Genomic DNA, 10,000 nt, shown 5'->3' with positions numbered 1-10,000 from the left:
TCCGCAAAAATAATACATTAAGAAATATAAAAATAATAAATAAGGAAATATAAAATAAAACATAATTAAAGAATAAAAAAAATGAAAATAAAGAAATTTAAAAAGTCTTTTGATTAATTATTGTTTATAAGTTCTCAAATTCATCGTGTTACTAGAAACTTCGTCAGAAGTGAAATATTCATATTTTTTCTTCTTTTTATATGATGTTTTGTATTAAATTTACCCTCTTCGGACCAGTCTTTCTTTTTCTACATTAATCTGCATTTTTCTGTTCCGAAATTGAATTTTGGTTAACTATTCTATAATCCTTCGTAATTCAATTGACACCAACATTCCAGGCAAGTGTATTTCTTTTCTTTTTTCCATTTCTAATATTCAACAAACTATATTTTTACTTTCTATTTAATTACCAATAGTTTCTTCTTTCACGTTCTGACAATCAGTAATATCTCAAACATTTTTTTTTTCAAGCTTTACTACACAAAAAACATCTTTAGAAAATCAGGTTCTATCAGTTAAACAAAAAATGCAACAAACATTTTTTTCCAGTCCAATTACTGAACAAAATTCTAAACAATTACCTTGACAAATTCAAACATAAAACATTCAAGTGACATGACAAGCTCGTCTAATTCCGTCGATCCTTACGAAGAGGTATTTTGCTGAGCTGCCATTGAGACAAGCAGTGAGGTAATTGACAAGCTGTGAGCGTGCGTGGCGTCTCAGTACCACTAATTAGCGAGTGTAAGTAAAAGATATGCCTCTAAAATTTGGTCACTACTGAAGAAGATAAATACGATGAGGTTAAAGAATGAAAATCGTGTTGTTATGGTGGATTTAAAGATGGACGGACAGCAGAATGAAAGACTGATTGATTGAGTGATTGGCTGACTGAATAATTGATTGGGTGACTGGCTGGCTGGCTGACTGATTGACTGACTGATTGAGTAATTGGCTGACTGAATAACTTGTATACTGATTGACTGATTGGTTGAATGATTGATTGATTAATTGATTGATTGATTGACTGATTGACTGACTGACTAACCGACAAGATGACTAACTGATTTTGACTGAATGACTAAACCCATGAATGATTTATCGACCGAACCAACCAACTGACTGACTGACTGACTGATTAAATGATTGAATGCATGACAAATTTCTGGCGCTGTGTACCAACGAGTCCTCACAGGATCCAACACAAAACCCTTAAAGTTTAAATAAAATCCCCAAAACAAAATAAAATGCCAAACGAAACCCGTAATTAGGAGACTACAAGAAAAAAAAAACAAAGAAAGAGAGGAACAGACTGAGGCACACACACACACACACGCGCACACACAGACAAGCAGACCAGCACACATGAAGTTCAGATTGCAGTATATCGCTTAGCAGAGTAAGAATAATACACGGTCATCACTCCTTTACAAAAACAGAGACAGTCACACATAGCAGGAAGACTTCACGCCTCCTCAGCGCCCTCTGTCATTAACTCCTTCAAGTACCACGACAGCGGTTTAATAATATTCTGGATGTCACTGTAAGATTCAAGTTTAAGATGGTACCTGTAATTCGGATGTCAGGAATCTTTAGTTACTTATCTATTATCATCATATCCTAATTTACTTTTATGTGCGAACAGTAAGCTTGGAAATTCTCTCTCAGTAATGGAAGAGTTAAGAAGCTTGGCACGAACCGGGGCAAGCATCAGTAACAGCACCAGTCGAACTAGAACCAGCAGCCAGAACCAGAATCAACATCTAGTTTCAGCAGCACAAGCAGCCAGAATCGGCACCATCACAACAAAAACAGGCATAAGCAACCAGCAACAGAAATAGCAACAGAACAACAAGCAGCACTATCAATACCAAAAACCTGAGCCAGAACCAACATTAGCAATTAGGATCAGAAAAAAAAAACACCACCACGTACGTATTATAAAAAAAAAAAAGAAAAAAAAATAGAAAAATCACCAATACTTTCCATGTCGTCATTAAAAGTTCCAAATCACCAATTGCATTTTTCTCCAGCCAACTACTGAAGGCCAGAGTGACATTTGCGAAAACATTGTACTTGAGATCGTAATTCGCGTGTGTAACTTTGGAGTGAAAAAAAAAAAAATATATATATATATATATATATATATATATATATATATATATATATATATATATATATATATATATATATATATATATATATATATATATATATATATAATAGTAATAATAACAATCCACGTTATTCCAGATCATTATTGTTATATTATTTTGACGCGGTGATGATGATGATGATGATGATGATGATGATGATGATGATGATGATGATGATGATGATGATGATGATGTCTATTATGATGGCATGCACAAACAAAAACTCTTTACATTGTTAATCTAGAACATTCGTAATTAATAACTGTGTGTGTGGTGAAGTTTCTCCTTTAATAATAATAATGACAAGAGAGTTTACTTGAATGACACCAATGTTTATACGCTGTTGAAGGGAATAATTACACTTGTTGTTACTTTGACTGTGTGTGTGTGTGTGTGTGTGTGTGTGTGTGTGTGTGTGTGTTATAACAAGTACATTCTCCGTAATCAATGATTTCATAAAGACGCCACTTGCAGAGTGAAAAATTTATTATCGCTATTGGTATTATTATTATTATTATTATTATTATTATTATTATTATTATTATTATTATTATTGGGGAGGAATGTCTGAATGTCTGAATGTTATTATTGTTATTATCATTATTATTATTATTATTATTATTATTATTATTATTATTATTATTATTGTGGAAGGTGGTGAAGGAAACACGGGCTGGGAATCGAATACTTTATTCCTGACTAGTTTTGCCCATGGGGCTTCTTCAGAAGAATATGGCTCGCAGGCCAAGCCGTCATAATGATAGGGATGCTGGAGCTGCAGTGTGCTGTGCTGAGGAGTGCTGACTGATCCTGGGACAGCAGACTGCAGCTCCTGCATCCCTGTAACTAGGACGGCTTGGCCTGCGAGCCATATTCCTCTGAAGAAGCCCCATGGGCGAAACTAATCAGGAATAAAGTATTCGATTCCCAGCCCGTGTTTCCTTCACCACCTTTCACAACTCGTCACAATGTCCTCGCAACACTATTATTATTATTATTATTATTATTATTATTATTATTATTATTATTATTATTATTATTATTATTTTTATTATTATTATAATTTATTATTATTATTATTATTATTATTATTATAATTATTATTATCATTACTATCATTACTATTGTTACTATCATTAAATTATTATTTTATTATTATTATTATTATTATTATTATTATTATTATTATTATTATCATTATTATTATTATTATTATTATTGTTATTATCATCATCATCATCATCATCATCATCATCATCATCATCATCATTACAATCATCAACATTCTCATTTCCATATAAAAACATGAGTAGTGTAGAATAAAAGACAGAAAAATCGGAAGAAATTGAGAAAAAAAAGTAAGAAAATAGAAGCACAAACAATGAGAAAAAAAAGAAAAGAAAAAACATAACAACTAATGCTTTACTTTATATAGATCCTCACCCCACCCCCAACACACACACACACACACACACACACACACACACACACACACACACACACACACCCACACACATTACGCAACACAGGCTGGAGGCGACAAGACACACGCCGCGTTCAGGCCGGTTGACGGCTGGTGGCTGGGTGGCCGAGTAGCTGCTGGCGCCCCATTCCCGCACTGTATTATGCACTCCGACCTTTGTTTCTTATTTATTACAAGTTTTAACGAAGCGATGAACTTTGGGGTGGCCGCTGAAGGTCGCGGCTCGGCGTGGGGTCGAGCGTGGTAAGAGTGGCTCATTAAAATGTGACCAGGTTTAATTTTTCAGTAGTGATAAAATGAGATTTACAAATTTACCTTTTCTTTCGTTTTCATTTCTTGCGTGAATTGTAAGCGACGAAATAATGTGCCTCACGTCTCTCTCTCTCTCTCTCTCTCTCTCTCTCTCTCTCTCTCTCTCTCTCTCTCTCTCTCTCTCTCTCTCTCTCTCTCTCTCTCTCTCTCACACACACACACACACACACACACACACACACACACACACACTACAAGATATTCTCCAGTTATGAAAATACCCTGAAAACGTCATGCAATATTAACTTTGTTTAGGATGAAACTTCCCGGGGGGAGAGAGAGAGAGAGAGAGAGAGAGAGAGAGAGAGAGAGAGAGAGAGAGAGAGAGAGAGAGAGAGAGAGAGAGAGAGAGAGAGAGAGAGAGAGAGAGAGAGAGAGAGAGTGTGTGTGAGTGTGTTTATCTAAGTGTGGTATATGGGGTTGCAGTCGAGCTCATGTTTATCCATCTTAGTTCTCAAGCCTTGGATGTTCCCTGACCGCCCCGCCCCGTCCCGCCGCATACCAGGCAATGACACCTCACCCTCTTTTGCAAGCTGAATATTATAACACTTCTTAAGCATATAGTTAGTCTCTAAAATTATACCTGTGACCTTTATCTCAATCCTCTACAGTTTCTGATCTCCTCACTGCTTTGAAAGTCAGTAAAAAAACCCATTTTTTCTCTTTTTTCTCACAGTGTTATCAGATGTAATACTATTTATCCAATCTCTCTCAGTAGGGCAGCAGAATTAGACTTGGCAGACGAAACAGCTACTCTATCTTTTCTCATATTCTTCCATGTATTTTCTCTTTCAAATTACAGCTTCATATTGAAATCTTAAATGTGATTCATGTTTATCATGAACTTGTATGCGAGTTTCTTCCAGTGATAAGATGTATGTTTTTATTTTTTATTTTTTTTTGGGGGGAGGAGGAGGGTGCGGGTTGTGATAAGGTGACCGTGCATCCTCTCTGTGTGTGTGTGTGTGTGTGTGTGTGTGTGTGTGTGTGTGTGTGTGTGTGTGTGTGTGTGTGTGTGTGTGTGTGTGTGTGTGTGTGTGTGTGTGTGTGTGTGTGTGTGTAGCAACAAAACTTCCTTAAGAACAAGGTTAGGGTACGTCCTGTTGTGAAACTCTTATAATTGATCAATAAAGAGGAGGAGGAGGAGGAGGAGGAGGAGGAGGAGGAGGAGGAGGAGGAGGAGGAGGAGGAGGAGGAGGAGGAGGAGGAGGAGGAAGAGTAGGAGAAGGTGCCTTCTTTCCATCATCTCTCTCTCTTTCCCTTCTTCCCTTCCTACCTCTCCTTCCACTTCCTCCTGATTTCCTTGATTTCCTTACACTTACCTTCTCTCTCTCTCTCTCTCTCTCTCTCTCTCTCTCTCTCTCTCTCTCTCTCTCTCTCTCTCTCTCTCTCTCTCTCTCTCTCTAGGAATGTGGCAGGAAAAAAGAAAAGCCAAAAGGGAAAGAAAACGGAAAAAATGAAGACAACTGACGAAACAACTAAGATGATAAAAAATAAAGCAAATGAAAGAAGGCAGAGATGAGTAACGATAGGATGGAGGGGAAGAGGATCAGTGTGAATGAATAAGTAAATAAGGAGGGTGAATGAGTGAGGATGCAGGTTAGCTTAAGGGAGAGGTGAGGGAATAGGGAGAGGAAGGAAGGAAGGAAGGAAGGAAGGAAGGAAGGAAGGAAGGAAGTAACAAACGAACGAGCGAACGGTTAAGTAATAAAATGTGGGTGTGAGTGAGTGAGTAAATGAGTGGGGCGAATAAGATGAGAGAAATTAATATACAGTAGAGATTAGTAAGGTGAGTAAGCTAATGAGAGTATGGATGAGTGAAATGAGTGAGTGAATGAGTACAACTGAGTGAGATAGTGTGAGAAAGAGTAAATCGGTAAGTGGATGAATCTATGAAACCAAACCTTAGAGAATCAATGAGTACAGGAGTATCTGAGTGAGTGAGTAAGAGAGTGAGTGAGTGAGTGAGGGTGGCAGAGTGGGAGGGAGAGGTCTGTATGTGTCAAGCGTGAACGTACACACACGTTTCTCAAAGGTGCGCACGAGACAAGGCCCGCACGTGTGTCACTCTCCAATACACGTGCAGCGCCTCCTCTCTCCTGTCCCTCCTTCCTTCCTCCTTCCTGCGCCCCACTCCCCTCTACTTCTCTCCTCCTCCCCCTAGTCTCCCTCTCTTCACATCCTTCACCTACTCCCCAAGAAGACAAAGCCTCCCTCTTCTCCTCCTCCTCCTCCTCCTCCTCCTGTTCCTCCTACACCTTTCTTCTTCAACTTCCCCTGCTCCTCCGCCTCCTCCTACCCCTTCTTCTCCTCCTTCAAGATACGAGTAAGTGACCCCCCGTATCATCTACCTCCCAGTCTCTCTCTCTCTCTCTCTCTCTCTCTCTCTCTCTCTCTCTCTCTCTCTCTCTCTCTCTCTCTCTCTCTCTCTCTCTCTCTCTCTAAGTGGAGCACGTACGTAATGTTCAAATCACTTGGCCGTTTTGCACACACACACACACACACACACACACACACACACACACACACACACACACACACATAATTGTATAATTTCATAAATTAATCTACGTAACTCTCTCTCTCTCTCTCTCGTGTGTGTGTGTGTGTGTGTGTGTGTGTGTGTGTGTGTGTGTGTGTGTGTGTGTGTGTGTGTGTGTGTGTGTGTGTGTGTGTGTGTGTGTGTGTGTGTGTGTGTGTGTGTGTGTGCACGTGCAGCTGTTGTGACACAAAGATAATAGTGGATAATAATGCAGCACGAGGGATTTGCACCAGACAAAGCAGCGTATTCGGCGACACATGTAGTGGGCATTAGGCATGTACACACCGCAGAGAGAGAGAGAGAGAGAGAGAGAGAGAGAGAGAGAGAGAGAGAGAGAGAGAGAGAGAGAGAGAGAGAGAGAGAGAGAGAGAGAATAAGAGGTGTGTGCGGGGTAAAGGGAAGCCGTACACACACACACACACACACACACACACACACACACACACACACACACACACACACACACACACACACACACAATCCTAAACCGTCACCACACCACTCACTCATACGTCCTCACATGAATATAATCTATGCTTATAAGAACACTTGCCACGCTGTCTTTCTGTCTGTCTGTCTGTCTGTTTGTATATCTATCTCTTACTCTACGGATACCTTTCTATCTATCCATCCGTTTGCCAGTCTGTCTATCTTTTTATTCGCTGTCTGTAAGCACGTTTGTCTATCTATCCTGTCAGTTTATCTTTTACTTTTTATATATGCATATCTTTCTATCCATCCGTCTGTCTGTTTGTCTGTTTGTGTATCTTTAATTCGTTATCTGTATATCTGTCAGTCTACCTATCCGTCTGTCTGTCTGTCTATCTCTTGCCCTCTACATATACCTATGCACCTATCTTGTATGTCCGTCTGTTTGTCTGTCTGTCAGTCTGTTTATTCTCGCTGGTTCAAGGATCATGTAACAGTGCTAACAGACACATTTCATCATGATATGCACTTAGGTTTATGTAACACTTCCGAGTAACGTATGGAAGAGCGCGATGTGTGAAGGCCAGAGTGGTGAGTTGCCTGTACGCTGAGTGAGATTAACGTGAGAGGAGGTAGAGGGAAAAACTGAGAGGGCGAATGCTGGTGTGATTTTCTTTTTAGCATGATATGAAGGGTTTTGAAGAGAACAGTGATGAGGAAGTGTGAGGGAAGTGAAAATGAGCAGTTTGAGTGACACAAAAAGGAAAAGAAATATTTGTGTATTATAGTTATTAGTATTTTGTTTATTCGTTTATTTTGCTATGATAATTATGTGTTTTCAAGGGAACTGTAATAAGGAAATTGCATGTACAGTGTGAGGGAAGCGAAAATTAACAGTTTGAGGGAAATAGAGAATAAAAATGTTTGTGTATTATCGTTATTATTTATTTATTTGTTGCTATGGTAATGACGGGTTTTCAAGGGAAGAGTAATGAGGAAATTGTCTGTTCAATGCGAGGAAAATGAAAATGACCAGTTTGAGGGGAAAAAAATATAAATGTTTGTGTATTATCGTAATTACTCACTTATTGATCTATCTATTCATTTATTTATTTGTATATATTTTCTTGCTATGATAATGCCGGGTTTTCAAGGCATCAGTAATGAGGAAATTGCATGTATAACGTGACGCGAAATTGAAAAGAAGTAATGGAAATTTCTGAGTATCATTATTACTATTAGTATTTCTTTTCTATGATAAAAATGGGCTTTGAAGGGAATAGTGAGAAGGAAGGTGCTCGTTAATTGTGACTGAAGTGAAATTAAGCAGTTTTGACGGGAAAAAGAGAAACAGAAATGCTTGTATAACTTTCTTTTCACTATGATATGATGAGGTCTGACGGAAAATGCGATGAGGAAGCTGTTTGTGTAATGAGAGTGAAATGAATATGAACATTGTGAGAGGAGAAAACAAAGCGAGGGAGAAGGAAATGTTTATATAACATAGTGTTTTCAATTATATGCTACGATTTTCCTCACCCAGATGTTGGAACGTGACGAGCAAGAGAGGAACACGATTTTTTTTTCTTTTAGAGTCAGCCGGAAAAAAGAAGTAATGTAGCAAGTAAGATAAAGAAGAAAAAAAGGAGGATTAACAGAGTAAGACATAATGGAACGTGACGAGTAAGATAGAAACGCGATTTTTTGTTCTCAGAGTTAACCGGAAGTAAAATAAATAGTGTAGCATGTGAGACAGATAAAAAAAAAAAAAGGATTAATACAGCAAGACATGAGAAAAAATAAAAGTACAAAGTAATATATATAAAAGAGAAACTGGAAATTATTAAACTAAGAGTAAAGAAAATTATATAACATCGCGTACAATGTAAAAAGGAAATGAAAAAAAAGTAGAAAAAGACAAGCAAAAGAATAATAACAATGTAAAAATAAAATAAAAGAGGAAAACAGCAGTAAATATGAGAGTAGGAGAAAAGAGAGAGAGGAAGAGAGAAAAAAAATAGCTGCATGAAGAGGAAATGATTACACGCACACACACACACACACACACACACACACACACACACACACACACACACACACACTCACACACATTCCTTTTCCTTCTTTAATTCCTTACAAAATGTGCAGTTCCTGGTGAGCGAAGATCATCATTCCTACGCACCTTTTTTTTTTTTTTTTTGTGGCGCCCTTGTGGTGTTTGGCAACGTGAGAAATCTGAGAGCAATGACAGACGCTACGGTGAGAATACGAAAGAGAGCGACACTTCTTACACGTATCACAGAACGCAGGGAAGAGTGTACGGCGATGCAATGCTTGTTCGTCACGCCATGAGGAATGAGAGGTGGTGTGGTGAGTGTGTGGGGAGGGGGAGGGGGAGGATGAGGAGGAGGAGGAGGAAGGACAGAAGAACAATATAGTCACAGGTATTTTGATTCTTAAGATGCTGTTTGTGATAAGGTACATAACTTCCCATCATTTCCCTCACCACCTAACACTTCCCATCACCCATTCCCACCTACTACTCCCCCATTCCCTCCCATCCCTTTCCCATCATCACAATTCACCACCCAACACGCCTCATCGCCATTTATTCCTTCCCATCACTCTCTTATCATCTTCCATCACCACCCATCATTCCCCCATCACCTTCTAATGCCCCTTTACTCTCCTAACACTTCCCATCATCGTCTATTCTTACCCATCACTCTCCTGTCATCGCCCATCATTCTCCCATCAGCTTCCAACACCCCTATCACCACCCATTCCTACCCATCACTCTCCCATCATTCCCCCATCATAGTCTCTACCCACGGCCAAACTATTGGTCCCCCAATTACTAAATATGAACCAGAAAATTAATTAGTAAACATCAGCAAATGAATAAATAAATACGAACAAAAATATGAATGAATCAATGAATATATGAATAAATATGTAAATAAAGGAACCGATTTCTCATGTTAATTGATTGCGTAGGGGCGTTATTATTATTATTACTATTACTATTATTATTATTATTATTATTATTATTATTATTATTATTATTATTACTATTAT

Source organism: Scylla paramamosain, chromosome 7 (assembly GCF_035594125.1).
Source record: "Scylla paramamosain isolate STU-SP2022 chromosome 7, ASM3559412v1, whole genome shotgun sequence".
In the NCBI taxonomy this organism is placed as follows: domain Eukaryota; kingdom Metazoa; phylum Arthropoda; class Malacostraca; order Decapoda; family Portunidae; genus Scylla; species Scylla paramamosain.
Note: the sequence above shows the minus strand (reverse complement) of the source record.